The sequence below is a fragment of the Bubalus bubalis genome, chromosome 12, assembly GCF_019923935.1.
Source record: "Bubalus bubalis isolate 160015118507 breed Murrah chromosome 12, NDDB_SH_1, whole genome shotgun sequence".
NCBI classification, from domain to species: domain Eukaryota; kingdom Metazoa; phylum Chordata; class Mammalia; order Artiodactyla; family Bovidae; genus Bubalus; species Bubalus bubalis.
This window is the reverse complement of record NC_059168.1, coordinates 73,236,967-73,256,205: the sequence shown is the minus strand read 5'-3', so window position 1 is coordinate 73,256,205 and position 19,239 is coordinate 73,236,967.

Genomic DNA, 19,239 nt, shown 5'->3' with positions numbered 1-19,239 from the left:
AGAGAAATACATGCATTTAGGGGTCACACTTTATCAAGGACCCGGAAGAAGAGAAAGAATATAATTTACAATGAGCTTCATAATACTACACAGAACAATAAATGTAATAATTCAGGAAATTGTAAAGCATCATGTCAGTTTCAGAGATGTGATTTTCCCTATGTGGAATCACTTTATTTGCTTACATGTATGTTTCTTCCCACTGTGCTCTCCCATCAGAATTTCAATGCCACAGGAGCAAGAACCTCACATGTCGTATGCCCCTAGGGTCTTGAACAAACCTTAGAACATAGCAAACATCAATATGTATCATCATACGTTTTTTTAAATATATACTACTAAATTTCCATTCCTTAAAAAAATAAGAGTTGAGGACCCAGAATTTGAGTTCCTCTGCATCAACAGAATTTGATTAATGAAATAATAGGAAATAATATCTAATATATGACATGAGTTAACATCATGAAGGAAAAGGGTGCAATAAGTATTGGTCTATGGTATAATTATTCATAGACCATTTTCCCTGCAGAATTAAGGGGACATAGTTTGATGTGAGGTTATGAGTATAGAGCACTCTTCCACCAGCCTATGTACCTCCTCCATCTTAAACAGCAGCTCTGCCTGTGAGGAGGGGAAAGTCCCGTGTCATTACTCTGTCTGCCACCTGCTCTCTTGTCTGGGAAGAAACTATCCCTGTGGATCTCATTTCATCACCACCAGCTCATTTGGACTGTGTTTCTGTTCTATTTCCTTTGGCTCAGTTTACACCTTCCAGTCCCTGTGATGGGATTCCCTGTTAAGGAAGATGGAGTCGTTGGGCCTCGTGGTTCCTCCTTGAATTAAAGCGTCTTAACTTCAACCATCTCTGCTAGAAACAGTTGTGTCCTTGGCTTCTGTAACCAGCTGGACTCCTGGTCTGTATGTAATCTCTGATACCACTCGTAGACACAATCACCAAGACTGGTGACCACACAGCTGCCCAAAGTATAATATCTTTTTAAAGGATGAGGGAGTTCTAAAAAATAACAAATAATATGAGTAAGGAACACCAGTTCAGTCCAGGACCCGGCCAGCTTTCTTTCCTGAGAACATGTGTATATGAACATAATTTAACATGCATGCTCCCCAATACCACACCTTCCCCCAGGGGTAGGGGAGTCTTAACAAGTTGCCCAGACCCCTGGCTTATCTAGGCATTCAACTCAAGCCTCTTTAAAAGGCAGTGGTCCACTCAGTGGTCCTGTCTGCCTTGGGAGCCATGAGCAGGCAACTGGTCTGGGTTCTGCCTCACCTTGTTCAGATCCACAATTGACGCTGCATTTTCGCCTCTGCCTGTTCCTACCAGGCCAGTCCAGTCCTGCCTGCTCTTCATCCTGGGATGCCTGCTGCACTCCAGCTTGGCATAGCTTCAAGGCTGTTGGCTCCAAACCAGGTCCTGTTCATCTTCCCCTCCCAAATCCACACAATAAAGAATTTGACAGCCTCCCATCCCAGACCATTCAGGGAATCATAACACACAGAATGCAGGAATGGCCATCACCAACTCTGATCTGGAAAAGTATGTGTCGAAAGAACATGGAGTCAGCCCAGCCTTGCATGATTCAAATCTTGGGTTACCACCTAGGAGCTTTGTGTTTCTGGACAAGGCATGCTATCTCGTAAAGCCTCAGTTTCCTCATTTGTACCTTAGAGATGATACAGTAAAAGATGGGTAGGTGAAAGAAATTAGTCTTATAAAATGCGAGGGCCCATTTTGAGAAGTTAATGAAATGACTCAGGTTTGGGTTCTGGGTACGAGTCTCAGCTGTGGTTTGGTGCCACCTGGACATTGTTTACTCTGGTTTAAATATTTATAGGACAAGTGTGGATCCTGTGACCGGTCAAGTTTCCAGGACCGCAGCAATATTTCCAGGAATCTCCATGCTCCCTGGCATCCATTGTGTCTTTTGGATCCAGGGAAATCTGGCTGGAAACATACTGAGGATGTGGGGACTCACGTTCTGCCTCCCCACCTCCCCAGAGAAGGTTGCAGCCCTCTCTACTCTGGTTGGTAAGAACTTTAGCTCATCCTATTTGAGAATATAGGCTGGGAGAAGGACAGGAATTAGGAGTCAACAATTATGTGATATCTGAGTTTGCTTTATTAAAGAGTTTTACTTTCAATGCCTATTCTACTAATGTTGTTGTAAGGATTAGGGTTAATATAGGACTGTGTCTTGGTGCTTTACGTGTAGTATTTGCTTATTAAATGGTGTATTCCACAAATGTTTATTAAGCACCTATTATGTCCTAGACACTATACTGGGTCCTAGGATATGGCAGTAAATAAGATACCTGTTGTCCCTGCCCTTATGAAGCATATAGTTTAGCAGAGATAACAGCTTGGAGCAGCTCAGAAGGTATGAAAATTAAGCTATCATCCTATTTTTCCTAAACAATCCTCTTTCCCTAAGCATTTTAAAACATTTAGGATCTTCTTTCTATATTTTGGAACAGACTATTCCATTCCCTTCTCTAAAGAAGGGATTTTTAACCAGGGTTGACTTGGCTGCCCAGCAGATACTTGGCAATGTCTGGAGACATTTTTTTTTTTTTTTTTTTTGTCACAACCTGGGGGTGTGGGGGAGCGTGCTCCTGGTATCTCATGGGTACAGGCCAGGGATGCTCTTAAATATCCCAAAGAGCATAAAACAGCCCCCAGCACAATCTCATCCAGGCCCAAATATCAAAATGCCAAGCCTCAGAAACCATGGTCTAAAAGGGACTACTTTGTCTGCAATTTGTTATTTTTGGCTACAAAGGGAGAGAAACACATCACCCTTACAAGTCTTAGAAGCACTGTCCCTTGGCTCTATGCTCTAGGCCACTTGCCTGTGTCAGAGGCCTGACAGGGGAGGAGACCCTTCCAAATTCTCCATCCAGAAACACGTTTCTCTCCAGAAGTGCCCTCTCAGGGCAGAGAGAACTGACCTGGGAGTCTGCTGTGGAGTATCCAGCACTATACCTGCATTTGGTGAGCATATATTTGACTGAGTCTCTTAGAGAAGTAAATTTTCAAACAAAAGTCTCCTGGAAAAGACTGTCTTTTCTACTGTTTGAAAACCCTACCAAGATATGCAAAGAAGCGACATTATTTCAAGGCCACTGAACCCATCTTTTCAGTTCATTTGGTTTTCTTTCTTCATTTTAAAAGCATTTTAAAAGCTTATCTGGGCATGAAGTGAAGTGGCTCAGTCGTGTCCAACTCTTTGCAACCCCGTGGACTGTAGCCCACTGGGCTCCTCCGTCCATGGGATTGTCCAGGCAAGAATACTGGAGTGGGTTGCCATTTCCTTCTCCAGGGGATCCTCCCGGCCCAGGGATCGAACCCAGGTCTCCCGCATTGCAGGCAGATACTTTAACCTCTGAGCCACCAGGAAAGCCCTTAAGACATTAATTATGTCTGGGCATAATTAATCCAATTTGGTCTTTAGGATGGTCTAGGCTTTCAGAGTGACTGGTTTTTGATCTGATGGCTCTCTCACATACATTCAGCAGTAAAATTTTGGACAAAGCCGAGAATGAGCAAGAATGAGGCAAAATAAAATGAACCCAGAAGGAGATGGAGTCAGGGAGGGAGAGAGAAGAACCAAAGGAGGAGGGGTTCACAGGAGGGAACAAGCACACAAAGAAGGAAAACAACCAGTCTTTAATTTCCTGGCTTTAAGAGCCCTGGCTCCCCAACTCTGTTTACTTCTTTGCCTTCTATACTGCTTTCCAGAAGCCCAGCATTGGATCCTAGCCTACTTCTCTCTCCTCCAGCTTCTGGGTAGAGGTGGGAGCTCCTGTTTCATTCCTGGGTTCTGAAGCAGAATTCTGTGTTGAAGCAGATCTGAAGAGGATGTGTTCATGAAATTCAAAACTAATTTATCAGGCTCATTCCCCCTTATCAGAGCAGATTGTCAGTAAATACATACTGTTGTTGTTGATGATGAAGTTTGACTATCCACTAGTCAGTACCAGACACAGGATGTATGACTCACGTCCCCACTCGGGGATGGGTCGAATGATGATTCTAACTGTGACGTGAGCACTTTGAATTCTGTATTTCACTTGCCATTGGCTGAATGAGCTACATGTCTTTTCTTAGAAATGAGGTTTGATTTTAAAATGTGCAAACATCTGATCTGAAATCTGCAAAATATTTTTTTCCAGTGCACTGTTTCACTTGGAACTTGTTTCAAATGTTAGGTGTGCCGGTCCAGATTCTCACATGTAACAGTTGGTCTGAGCCCACCCGCAGATGTTATGCCTATATCGTAAAATCATCCACAACAGAAAGTAACTTAACCGGAATCATTTGTCGTACTGGTGCTTAACAGAACTTTGTGTTCTATTAAGCCTTATTCTTCATTTTTAAAATCTTTGTTACTGGCTGCTGCCATGTGTTCTATAGCACTGGCCTAATACCAAATAAGACTTTAAAAAAGCTCCCCTGAGACAATATTTCATTGCTTGCCCTGATATATTGTCCTTCAATAATAAAACTCTTTTTGACCTCAAACCTTGAGGAACTAAAAAGCCTCTTGATGAAAGTGAAAGAGGAGAGTGAAAAAGTTGGCTTAAAGCTCAACATTCAGAAAACGAAGATCATGGCATCTGGTCCCATCACTTCATGGGAAATAGATGGGAAAACAGTGGAAACAGTGTCTGACTTTTTTGGGGGCTCCCAAATCACTGCAGATGGTGACTACAGCCATGAAATTAAAAGATGCTTACTCCTTGGAAGAAAAGTTATGACCAACCTAGATAGCATATTGAAAAGCAGAAATATTACTTTGTCAACAAAGGTCCATCTAGTCAAGGCTATGTTTTTTCCAGCGGTCATGTATGGATGTGAGAGTTGGACTATGAAGAAAGCTGAGCGCCGAAGAATTGATGCTTTTGAACTGTGGTGTTGGAGAAGACTCTTGAGAGTCCCTTGGACTGCAAGGAGATCCAACCAGTCCATTCTAAAGAAGATCAGTCCTGGGTGTTCTTTGGAAGGAATGATGCTAAAGCTGAAACTCCAGTACTTTGGAGTTTCATGCAAAGAGTTGACTCGTTGGAAAAGACTCTGATGCTGGGGGCAGGAGGAGAAGGGGACGACAGAGGATGAGATGGCTGGATGGCATCACCGACTCGATGGACGTGAGTTTGAGTGATCTCCGGGAGATGGTAATAGACAGGGAGGCCTGGCATGCTGATTCATGGGGTCGCAAAGAGTCGGACACGACTGAGCGACTGAACTGAACTGAACTGAACTGAACTTAATGGTGTAAGCACACATCTTGACCAAAGTACTTTCATTCTCCTGAATTTCACTAACTTTGGTTTTCAATTCAACTCTTAGGGATTCAGTTAACATATCTCCTGGCTTCCTTATGGCATGATATTTAATAAACACCCCACATACCTTGCACGACTTCCCTGATAGCTTAGTTGGTAAAGAATTTGCCTGCAATGCAGGAGACCCCAGTTCGATTCCTGGGTCTGGAAGATCTGCTGAAGAAGAGATAGGCTACCCACTCCAGCATACTTGGGCTTCTCTTGTGGCTCAACTGGTAAAGAATCCCACCTGCAATGCTGGAGACCTGAGTTAGACCCCTGGGTTGGGAAGATCCCCTGGAGAAAGGAAAGGCTACCCACTCCAGTATTCTGGCCTGGAGAATTGCATGGACTGTATAGCCCATGAGGTCGCAAAGAATCAGACACAACTGAGTGACTTTCACTTTCCACATGCCTTGAACCCAGCATGTAAGGGTTGGTTAGATGGAAGAACAAGAAGAGCTTTGCAAAATCAGTTATCAATGGAGCACACAGCTGACTGTCAGGCTGCATGGTTCGCTGAGGGCCTCCCCTTGTTCTCTGTCTCCCATCTGGACAGAGGGAGTCCTCACCAGGCCAATCTGCCTCCAGTTCTCAATAGAGTCATTGTGCCTGAGACTGAAGCAGTCTCGTCCCTGCCATGGTCTCCATTGGGCCAGCCCAGAGGATCCCCAGTCACCCTGCCAGTCAGCTCCTCAGTCACTTCAGTTTGCTCTGTTAACAATGTGTGTCTCCCGGCCTGGAGGTCAGGCCTCTTACATGGAAGCCCCAGCTGGTGAGAGGAACTGGAATGATGAGGCCTGAAAATTCTTCACTCTTTGTTCTTCTGATGGGTGACAGGATAATTAGTCCAAATGAGAGGCTGCCTCACCCAGACTATATTTAGTCTAATTGCAGAGCTTTATTTCCCCTAAAGGAGACTGGGACTCCTCCCTAGGAGACGGCAGTATCAGAAGGGGAATGATATTGAGCAGGCCGCCACCGCCAAGGCAGGGCGTTCTCTCCTCTTTACAGAAGCAGGGCGCTGGTGCAGCTGGTGTCCAGGAAACAGGGTTCCTCCCCCAGCTCTGCCACACAGACTCTGCTGACTGAGGACCTTTATTCCCTTTGATTCTCAGATTTTTGTATGTTAAATAAACATGGTAACCTCTTCCTCACAGGACAGTGATGAAGATGAAATGGGATAAATTTTGTTAGCACTTTATGAATTATAGATGTGATAAACAGATGGAGGAACTGCCATAAATAAGAGAAGCACCCAAATTTCCCCCATTACAGAGGGCCAGAGCCGCTTAACTCTGACCTGTGAGGTTCTGTCACTCTTATGGAGTATGTCATCATGTTCTTTCTCCTCCATCTCTCTGACCACAGTTTCTCTCAGTCCTCAAGCACATGGTTAATGCTCAATAGATATTTGATCGCAAATATTACTATTTTCAATATAATGTTAAAATAAAGAAAAATTGATTCAATAAAGAAAAAGATACACTGAATATCTAATTGTCCTAAATATGTTTTTGCAAATAATTGGGGAGAAGTGATGTTTAAAGAGCATTTTTAAAATTCCCAACAAGTATACTTAAAAGAGTATATCATATTGATCTGCCTTTACTTATCCCTTCAACTTTAAAAATTTAGGATAGTCTGACATCAATTTTTTAATATAATTTGAAATTAAAGTATTTAACTCTTCCTTTTTTTCTGATAAGACTTTTAAAAAACTTCTTTGCCCTTATTTTATTTCTCTCACAAGTGTAAAAGAAATTTTAAAAATTGCAAATTAAGATTTCTACCTAATTCAACATAGATATACTGAACTCCTACCATACAGAACTGAAAAAGAAGATTGAGATCTATAGGCTTTTTTTTCTGTAACTCATCCCATCATAAATTCAACATACACTTGGATGGACTTCCATTCACTATCCTCAATCTCGATGCTTTTAAAGTTTTCTTCAACTAATTGGCACATGTGATTCATAGTTATTGGATAATAATGTACTTTCCCTTCTCAGTAACTCATCCTCTACCTTCCCCCTAACCCTGGCTAAGCCTTTCAGTCAAACAATGAGATTGACGCTATTGCCCTAGGAGAGAATGAAAACTGGCTAAAACAAAGAAGTTATAGCTCAGCTTTCTGCTTCAAGCTAGCCTTTTTTTTTTTAAGTTCATTACATCAAACTAAACAGAGAAGGCAATGGCACCCCACTCCAGTACTCTTGCCTGGAAAATCCCATGGACGGAGGAGCCTGGTGGGCTGCAGTCCATGGGGTGGCTAAGAGTCGGATACAACTGAGCGACTTCACTTTCACTTTTCACTTTCATGCATTGGAGAAGGAAATGGCAACCCACTCCAGAATTCTTGCCTGGAGAATCCCAGGGACGGGGGAGCCTGGTGGGCTGATGTCTGTGGGGTCGCACAGAGTCGGACACGACTGAAGCGACTTAGCAGCAGCAGCAGCACATCAAACTAAAAAGCTTCTGCACAGCAAAGGAAATCATCAACAAAATTAAAAGGCAACTTACTAAGTAGTTGAAAATATTTGTAAATCTTATATCTGATAAGGGGTTAATATCTAAAATATGTAAAAAATTCATACAACTTAATAGCAAGAAAACAATCAGGGTAATTAAAAACTGGGCAGAAGCTCTGAATAGACATTTTTCCAAAAAAGACATACAGATGGGCAAGAGGTGCAGGAAAAGATGCTCAGCATCACTAAGCCTCAGGGAGATGCAAGTCAAAACCGCGAGATATCACCTCACACCTGTTACAAGAGCTGTTATCAGAAAGGCAAGAGATAACAAATGATGGTGTGGCATGCACTGTTGGCAGGAATGTAAACTGGTGCAGCCGCTGCAGAAAACAGTATGGAAGTTCCTCAAAAATTAAAAAAATAGACCAACATATGATTTAGCGATTCCAATTCTTGTTATTCATCCAAAGAAAACAAAAACACTAGCTTGAACACATGCACCCCAAAGATCACTTCAGCATCATTTATAATGGCCAACATGTGGAAGCACCTCAGTGTCCATCAATGGATGAATGGTTAAAGAAGTTTATAAAAGACATGCAGGAATCTTAAAAACATATTACTGAAAGAAGGCAATCTGAAAAGTTTATGTACAGTATGATTTCAATACATGACATTCTAGAAAAGGCAAAATAATGGAGACAATGAAAAGATTAGGGTTTGCCAGGTGTTGAGGGTAGGGAAAGGGATGAATAGGTGGAGTGCACAGGATTTTTAGGGCAGTGTAATCACTTTGTACCTCATTTTAATGGTGGATAAATGTCATTATCCATTTGTCAAAACCCATAGAAGTTACAACACTAATGTAAACTATGAACTTTGAGTGAAAATGATGTGCCAGTGGATTTTAACAAATACACAGCTCTGGTGTGGGAGGTTGGTAGTCAGGAAGTTTGTGGGAGTATGTTAATGCTCCATACCTTCCCTTCAATTTTGCTGTAACCTCTGAAAGTGCTCTAAAAAAAAGTTTATTAAAAATTCACAAATCAAAAACTGGAAGAATTGCAAAGAGAGAGGAATCTACCACTGTAGTTGAAAAGTTCCATATTCCTTTCTCAATAACTGATATAGAGCAAGTAGACAGAAAAATCAATAAAAATATGGACAAATTTATCAACCACATTGACTTAACTGACATTTATGGTACATAATGCAGCAGACTACACACTTTTCTTTTCAAACATACTCAATGTTATGAGCCATAAAACAAGTCAATAGATTTAGAAGAATTCAAGTCACACAAAATGTGTTCTCTGCTCTGCTCAATGTCATATGGCAGCCTGGGTGGGAGGGGAATTTGGAGGAGAATGGATACATGTACACGCATGGCTGAATCCCTTTGCTGTCCACCTGAAACTATCACAACATTGTTAATCTAGCTATAGACTCTAATATAAAATAAAAAGCTTTTAAAAACTAAGTTCTCTGGCTATAATGAAATTAAAATAGAAATCTGTAAGAGATTGATATCTGAAAATTCTTCAAATACTTTGAAACTAGGTAACACATCTCTAAATTACACATGGGTCAAAGAAGAAATCAAAATCAAAGTTAGAATGTATCTTGAACTGCAGAGAAATGAAGCAACAGCATATCAAAATTGTTGGCATGCTACTGAAGGAGTAATTAGGGGGAAATTTATAAGTACTAAACATTATAAAAAATTAAATTATTAAATTAATGACATCTCTTGTTAAATTAATGACATCAGCTTCTATATTAAGACATTAGACAAAAAAGAACAAATTAAGCCTAAAATAAGCAAAAGAAATGAAACATAATAATAAGTATTAGAGCAGGAATCAATGAAAAAAACTCAGAAAAACCGATAGAGAAAATCAATGAATCCAAAGTTGGTTTAATATTCTGAAGCCAATCAACATAACTCATAATATTAACAAAATGAAAAAGAAAACCCATATCAAATCAATGGATGCAGAAAAAGCACTTGACAAAATCCAATTTCCACTCCTGATTAAAAAGAAAAAACAAAACCCAATTCTCAGCAGGTACAGAAGGGAACATCCTCAGCCTGATGAAGGGCATCTAGGAAAAACTTTCAGCTACCATCAAACTTAATACACTGTGTGTGCGTGTGCTCAGTTGTGTCTGACTCTTTGTGATCCCATGGACTACAGCACACCAGACTTCCCTGTCCTTCACTACCTCCTAGAGTTTGCTCAAACTCATGTCCATTGAGTTGGTGATGCCATCCAAGCATCTCATCCTCTGTTGTCCCCTTCTCTTCCTGCCCTCCATCTCCCAGCATCAGGGGCTTTTCTAATGAGTCTAATGAGTCTCTTCGCATCACATAGCCAAAGTACTGGAGCTTCGGCTTCAGCTTCAGTCCTTCCAGTGAGTATTCAGGGCTGATTTTCTTTAGGATTGATTGGTTTGATCTCCTGGCTGTCCAAGGGACTCTCAAGAGTCTTCTCTATCACCACAGTTTGAAAGCATCAATTATTTGGTGCTCAGCCTTCTTTATGGTCCAACTCTCACATCTGTACATGACTACTGGAAAAACCATAGCTTTGACTAGATGGACCTTTGTTGGCAAAGTGATGTCTTTGCTTTTTAATATGCTGTCTAGGTTTGTCATAGCTTTTCTTCCAAGGAGCAAGTGTCTTTTACTTTCATGGCTGCAGTCACCATCTGGAGTGATTTTGGAGCCCAAGAAAATAAAGTCTGCCACTATTTCCATTGTTTCCCCATCTATTTTCCGGGAGGTGATGGCACTGGATGCCACATGATCTTAGTTTTTTGAATGTTGAGTTTTAAGCCAATACTTCACTCTCCTCTTTCACCTTCATCAAGAGGCTCTTTATTTTCTCTTCACTTTCTCCCATTAGGGTGGTGTCATCTGTCTGTCTGAGATTATTGGTATTTCTCCCAGCAATCTTGATTCCAGCTTGTAACTCATCCAGCCTGGCATTTCACATGATGTACTCTTGCATAAGAGTTAAATAGCAGGGTTCCCGGTTGTACTTGGTTCTATTCTCAGCTTAGGTCCGAGGATACTTTTCTGAGTTGTTGCACAGGGTGGTCTCCAAAAGTTTTGCTTCCTCAAAGATACATGGCTTCTTCTAAGATCATCACTAGTTTCTCTAGTGCTATAGAGTTTTTCTTAACTCCATGGGTGGAACTTATGCTATTTCCTTAAAATCTTTCAAATTAATCTTCTCTTTGCTCAGATAAGAAAATGTCACACGTTTCTCTTTCAGTTTTCTTTTGCTTTTGTTTCCATTGTGGTAAAATAAACATAAAATATACCATTTTAACCATTTTCAAGAGTAGTTTCAAGTGTACAGTTGGCATTGAGTACATTCACACCATTATGCAACTATTGTTACCACCCATCTCTAGAACTTTAAACACTAACTCCCCATCCCCCTCTAACCTTACTCCCTGGCAACCACAATTCTACTTTGTAGGAATTTTGACTATTCTATTCCACCTCATATAAATGGAATCCCACAGTATTTGTCCTTTTATGTCTGGCTTATTTAACTTAGCATAATGTCCTCAAGGCTCATCCATGTTGTAGTATGTGTCAGGAGTTCATTCCTTTTTTAAGACTGAATAATATCCCATCATATGTATATGCTACATTAGATATTCATTCATTCGAGTCATTCCACCTTTTAGCTACTGTGAATAATGTTGCTTTGAACATTAGTTTACAAATACCTGTTTCTGCCTTCATTTCTTTTTGGTGTACATTCAGAAATTGCTGGACCATTGGGTACTTCCATTTATTTTTTTGAGAATTTTTTTTTCCACAGTTGGTTTACCTATTTATATTTCCACCACCAATGCACAAGGATTCAATTTTTCTATATTCTTGCCAACAGTTTTATTTTTTGACAGTATAGCTATCCTAGTACGTGTGAAGGTGTATCTCATTGTATTTTTATTTGTATTTCCTTAGTGATTAGCGAGGTTGAGCACATTTTCATTTGCTTCTTGGCTACGTGTACATTTTTTGGAGACCTATTGTACAGAAGACAGGGATCAAGACCATCCCCATGGAAAAGAAATGCAAAAAAGCAAAATGGCTGTCTGAGGAGGTCTTACAAATAGCTGTGAAAAGAAGAGAAGCAAAAAGCAAAGGAGAAAAGGAAAGATATAAACATCTGAATGCAGAGTTCCAAGGAATAGCAAGGAGAGATAAGAAAGCTTTCCTCAGCGATCAATGTAAAGAAATAGAGGAAAACAACAGAATGGGAAAGACTAGAGATCTCTTCAAGAAAATTAGAGATACCAAGGGAATATTTCATGCAAAGATGGGCTCGATAAAGAACAGAAATGGTATGGGCCTAACTGAAGCAGAAGATATTAAGAAGAGGTGGCAAGAATACACAGAACTGTACAAAAAAGATCTTCACGACCAAGATAATCACGATGGTGTGATCACTCACCTAGGGCCAGACATCCTGGAATGTGAAGTCAAGTGGGCCTTAGAAAGCATCACTATGAACAAAGCTAGTGGCGATGTTGGAATTCCAGTGGAGCTATTTAAAATCCTGAAAGATGATGCTGTGAAAGTGCTGCACTCAATACGCCAGCAAATTTGGAAAACTCAGCAATGGCCACAGGACTGTAAAGGTCAGTTTTCATTCCAATCCCAAAGAAAGGCAGTGCCAAAGAATGTTCAAACTACTGCACAATTGCACTCATCTCACACGCTAGTCAAGTAATGCTCAAAACTCTCCAAGCCAGGCTTAAGCAATATGTGAACCGTGAACTTTCAGGTGTTCAAGCTGGTTTTAGAAAAGGCAGAGGAACCAGAGATCAAATTGCCAACATCTGCTGGATCATGGAAAAAGCAAGAGAGTTCCAAAAAAACATCTATTTCTGCTTTATTGACTATGCCAAAGCCTTTGATTATGTGGACCACAATAAACTGTGGAAAATTCTTCAAGAGATGGGAATACCAGACCACCTGACCTGCCTCTTGAGAAACCTGTATGCTGGTCAGGAAGCAACAGTTAGGACTGGACATGGAACAAGACTGGTTCCAAATAGGAAAAGGAGTACACCAAGGCTGTATATTGTCACCCTGCTTATTTACCTTATATGCAGAGTACATCAAGAGAAACGCTGGGCTGGATGAAGCACAAGCTGGAATCAAGTTTGCCGGGAGAAATATCAATAACCTTAGATATGCAGATGACACCACCCTTATGGCAGAAAGTGAAGAGGAACTCAAAAGCCTCTTGATGAAAGTGAAAGAGGAGAGTGAAAAAGTTGGCTTAAAGCTCAACATTCAGAAAACGAAGATCATGGCATCTGGTCCCATCACTTCATGGGAAATAGATGGGGAAACAGTGGAAACAGTGTCAGACTTTATTTTTCGGACATGACTGAGCAACTGAACTGAACTGATACAAGTCCTTTCCTCGAGTCCTTTATTCAAGTACTTTTTAAATTGATTATGTTTTGGAATTTCTTATATACTCTGAATATTGACTTAATGTGATTTGTTAATATTTTCTCCCATTCTGTGGGCTGTCTTCTTACTGTTGATAATGCCCTTTGATTCACATTTTTAATTTTTAATGAAACCCAATTTATCTTTTTTCACCTGTGATTTTGGCATCCTATCCAAGAAATCATTGTCAAATCCAATTATGATTTTTCTTGTTTTTTTTTTTTGAAGAGTTTTAGCTATGTTTAGGTCTTTCATTCAAGTTTTTATGTATAATGTAGAGGAAAGGTCCCATTTTATTTTCTTGCATATGGCTATCAAATTTCCCAACATTTACCGAAAGATTGCCCTTTCTCATTGATTTGTCTTGGCACCATTATCAAAAATTACTTGACCATGTATTTGAAGGGTCATTTCTGGACTGTCTATTCCATTTGTTTCCATTTCTGTCATTATGCCAATACCACTGTATTTTTGTAATACGGGTTTCCTTTTAATTTTTGAAATACATTCACTCTTTATGGCTCATGTTGAGTTCTCTGCCTGGCACTCTCTGTAGTACCCAAATTTAGCTAGGACCCAGGAACAACTGTGCAGTCAGGTACAGAGGAAGGGGAAACAAACAGCTGAGTCATTCAGTATGGTGTCTGGTTTCTTTGGAAAAGAAAAGGCAGTCACTAGAGTAAAACTGTATGCCTTTATTCAACATAAAATGAGTCATTAAGATAAAATACAGTTTGTCCATGTGCAGAAACAATACTATACATTCAATCCTGAAGGTAGTTTTATACGACCAATAAGAGGAACAGTCTAAAAGTAGGCAGAATAAAGATAAGACTGAGGAGGAGCTAAAAGGCAGGGCTTTATCTGTCAAAGTGCTAAGGCCTATGCGTACAAAAATTTTAAAGTAAGACCAGCTAAGGTCATTTCTTCCATTCTGATTTCTCTTGGTGCTGGTGAAAGTCTTAGGGTATGATGCAATGAGTCACAGAATTAATATAGGTTTAAAAAAAATAGGTCATAGCACTTATGGTTAAGTTTTTAATTTCTAGAGTTTCATTTATCATGTACTCTAGATCTTTCATGGGTTCTAAAAATTTCATAACAAACTTTCTAATAACAAACTTGCTCTTCAATAAGTTTATTATCAGAGTAAAACTGTCAGGTCCTTTTCAGCACAGATTCTGTCTCTGTATACAACAACAGGAAACCAATTTTGAGGCTCTGTAAGTTTCATTAATTTAAAGCTTGTTCAGAATGGTTACATATGGATTCAGCTGGGTTCCTTTCAAACTACTATATCTGAAAACCTAAAATGAAAACAATGGCTGACATGGAGTTCAAGTCCAACTCCAGTGTTTCTAAGCTCTGAAAACATTAGATACTGGTTTTTTAAAAGAACTGACCCAAGAAATGTAAGATTTTACGTACCACACTTTCCATAGGAAGGACATAGACTGTGCGTATAATAATAGTTCTAAAGTATCTTCAGGTATTTTAAGAGCATTTAGTGCATTGCTTTCTTATTGGGCTAATCTGAATATTATTTACAAAGAGGATCCAAGTGCTCTAACTGGTTTAATATATAATTTGTCTGAACCAATGTCTGCATCACTTAGCCACAGGTGCACAACCTTAAATGCTGAGCAGTGGCCCAAGCTGTCACTAGATAATATGGTTCAATAGAAAACCATCACATAGCCCACAAAATGCCTCACATCAAAGTCCATGTTCCACTCATGGCAATTCATTACATTATAGGAATCCAAAACCTTAAAAAAGTTTCAGTAAAAGGATAAAAATAATTTTAAGTTTTAATCTATCTTAAATCCAATCTTGGGTTTATCTTTCTTCTTCCCTAGGCACTCACTAAGCTTTGCAGCCAAGATGAAAATCAGGATTTTCCCTTCAGTTTCTTTTGAGCTTGAAGAACCAGGAAAACTGAATTTGCAGTTATTCTTCATGAGCGCCGGTTATCTAGTCACAGCCCACCTCAACAGCTCATCAGCTCTCTCTTCCAAGTTTAGTCTGTGACAAGGAAATCTTGGTAGGCATGACCTTTTTAGGTTAAGACTGAAGAGATACACAGTGGTACAGAGATTCCTTAGCTTATACAGTCCTTATAAAAGGAACCCAATCTTCTGTTTAAGGTCATTAAGTATAAGGAAAATACAGGGTATCTAATCTCTTACTTTTATACTGAGACTGTATTACATGGTGGATACACCTAATACCTTTTTGACTGAAAGGTGAACATGGATATTTTGGAATACAGAAATTCAAGCTGCAAACCCATAATCCAGGTAAAGAAAGTTTAAAGATAAGCACTGAGAAAATAAATTTATCCTTTTAAAATCTTTCTACTGGAAAGTCATAAAGAATTAGGATTTAGGCCACTTTATAAGGGCAAGTGTCCTGCTGAAGCCTCTTTTAATTCAAGTTCTGTGTAGAAAGGGGGTGGAAAAAGTCAATTCTACAATACTAGAATGAAAAGAACATTAATTTTATCCATAATGGAGGGGAAAAGGGGATGAAAATACCTTAAGTTTTAAATGAATACACTTCCTTCTCACCAGTCTACAAGATGGAAATCAAACTCTTTTATTTCCTTTAGCTTATTTTGAGTTTTGACAGGAAAGCTGATTTACCAAACTGTTAGTTGAATAAGTTGAAAATAAGATGAAGTATCTTTACTGATATACTGAACAGAATGACTTTCTCAATATTGGTATTACCAAGAGATTTCTTTAAATTTCTATTAATCTCTAGATCTTCAAATGATAGTTGTCAAAAGGAGGTCAATTTTATCAACCTGGCTCACTTCCACACTGAATTCTCATGCAGGGGCAATGCCCCTTTTCTTTCTTCCTGTTTTGCCACTGTGCTTTGCTCAGTGCCTCAAAGACCTCTATTTCATAGTTCATTTACTCTTATTAAATTTCATATATTACTCCTTGAGCTCTGAACTAGACACATGCTATACGGTTACTCCTTTAGGAAAGCCTTTTACATGACTGCTTTTACCTTTGCTTAACTAGAACTTTAGCACAGTGCTTCGCACATAGGTGTTCAAAAGATATTCGAACATCATGATTATGTACAGAAACAACTAGAAAACACTGTGAAATTTGACTTGTGGAGACCACTCTTGGTTAACTAGTGGTAAAAAGCAATGAACACAGGTTTCTAAGACTCTGTGATGTAAATAAAGGAAAACTGGGGATCCAATTTGAAGCTGTGTTCTGGTGTATTGCTTTCTCAGTCAACTGCAGCCCTGTGATATAAAGGAAAGCTGGGGATCCAATTTGAAGCTGTGTTCTGGTGTATTGCTTTCTCAGTCAACTGCAGTCCTTGAGGTCCTATGTCACTACCTGAATATGAATTTTACTTCCCGTGAGGTAGGTAGGAATAACACTAAGTATGCATTAGAAATGGGGGGGGGGGGAGGGGCATGGCACATTTTTATAAACGGTTATCATGAATTGGTTCACACACTTTGAAATATTTCCCCTTCATTCTTCTCTACCAAATATGGGAATTATGAGGCGGCACATGTTCCCTGAGGATTTTTTCCTTTAGAAATAGTGTTTTTTCAGCACAAGATTTAGTGCTGTTCTCTTAGGCGTCTATTTTCAACATGTTTGGGCAACCCTATGTATGAGTTTTCAATTTTTTTTTTTTTTTTTTAATAATAAGGCTGTCTATTAGGAAAACATTCTCGGGACTTCCCTGGTGGTCCAGTGGTTAAGACTCTGCACCCTGAATACAGGGAGCATGCGCTTTATCCCTGGTCAGGAAGATAAGTATGCCCAAAGCAGCATACTCCTTTAAGTATTTTATGTATCTTAATTTCCAAAAATTACAATTTTTCACCACAGCAATTATGGGGAGAACTAGTAAACTACAATTAAGTATTTCATAGGTCATTAAGATATATTCTTCAAACTCTGACCTTACTTCCTTTCAGGTCACCAATAAAGCTATATATTATTCATTTTTTTTTTTTTTTTCCGACTCTCTGCGTATTATTCATTTTTAAAGAATGGGCTATATATCTTTATTTCCAACGACTGACTAGGTATCCTCCTGCTCCTCAGTCATATCCTAGAACTTTGTATTTACAATCTCAAAATAACTTCTGGAGAGCAGGACTCCAGGTTATCTCTAGGTATGTGGTTAACCTCTCCTCTAATATTTGGCTTAGTCTTCATTTCCATAAACATATTTCTTGGCATTAGGAAGAGCAACATTCAAGTTTTCTTAGCCCTTCTATCTCCAGATCAATTGGAAAAGACATAAAACTGGCTATGAAATTCACTTCTCAAAGAAGGAAAACAATGATTTCTATTATCTTCACAAGATTATTTCTTCATGTAAACCCTATGGCCTGAAGGTGGTAGCAGAGAATGTTAATGAATTATTATCACTGTGGAAAAACAAAAACCTACTTCCCCCCTTACAGGTATTTTCTTATCATTCTTTGTCTTAGAAGCATACATTAAAAAAGAATGCACTGTGTTTTGACTTTCCCAGCAGTAGGTGGTTAGGAGAGAAAACAAATTCAAGGGTGAGAGCACAAAGACAGACAGCTTGGGAGGATGTAACATTTAATAATTCACTAGAGTTCTGAAAGAAACACACTACCCTGATTTATCACAAATTTCTCACTTTACTCTCTCCTGTGCAATCTGTTGGTAATCTTAGTATAAGGCAACAACTGAGGGCCCTCACCCACACCACGTTCACATGGATGTCAGACCTCAAGATGCATCAAAAACTCCACGGTTGTTCATTTTCACTTTAATTATCTTTTACTTAATAATAAAATGAAAAATAAGAATATATGAATACATACAATCTATATACATATATTTATTGCAAATACTTAAAATTCTTATGTAAAATGATTTTTCTATACTTGTGAAAAAATATGTTTTTAAATGGTGTTGACACCAACTTCTCTGTACATACCCTCAATTCCAATGTTAACAATTCCTTTAAAAAGGCAAAAGACACAAAAGTTTAGCATTTACCAAACCAGTCTCTACAAACCTTTAAGCCAGAAGGAAAAAAAATAGCTTGTGGTAAATAAGTCAATTTTCTTTTAAAATAAAAAATAAACTCCAAAACTTCCCCTTATTGCATTTTTTTTTTTTTTTTTGGGAAATAATCTGAGTATCTTTGAGTAACTTTCTTTGAAATAATTTGTGCCTTAACAGTGAGGTCCTACATTAAACATACCTTATATGAGAAATTCAAAGTCTTCCACTGTCACTTTTTACATAGATATTAAAATATATATTACTTAAAATATATTACTGGAAAGCTATTTTTTAAAATTGATCTTTAATAGTTGTATCAAATGTAAAGCATTAAAAAAAATAAAGTAACCAAGAATCTATGAAGCTCTTCAACTTTAGCAACTGTTGTACCTATTGTTCTCGAAATTTCAATAGGTTACGTAGGTATTGAAACACGGTAGGAAAGATCCCTGCTTATTACCATATTTCTCAGAGTCTCTTTGGACTATTCTACGAATTGAGCTGAAAGCTACCCTTGGCCAAGTTTTTTTTTTTACTTAGCATATTGTTGTAATGAAATGGGGAGACTTCTCTCCTTGCTGTGAATTGAAATCCCTAGGTCGCAGAGAAAACCCTAGTACTGCTTACTGACAGAGCTCTAAACAGTGATGTCATGACCAGAGAAGACCCCCTCATTTTAACAAATAATTTCACCAAAGAGTCCTTCAGGACTCTTAGGTGAAGAAAGGCAGTAAGAAATCAGGATGGTAAACTATCTGATTATGAATGAGTTCATGCCTTCAGCTGGAAGGCAATAAGGTCTTCTTCTGGCTATTTAAATTTGTGATATCTACACTGTGTGCCTTCCCAGCCCGTAAGTATGCTTCCCCGCCGCAAGAAAAATTTC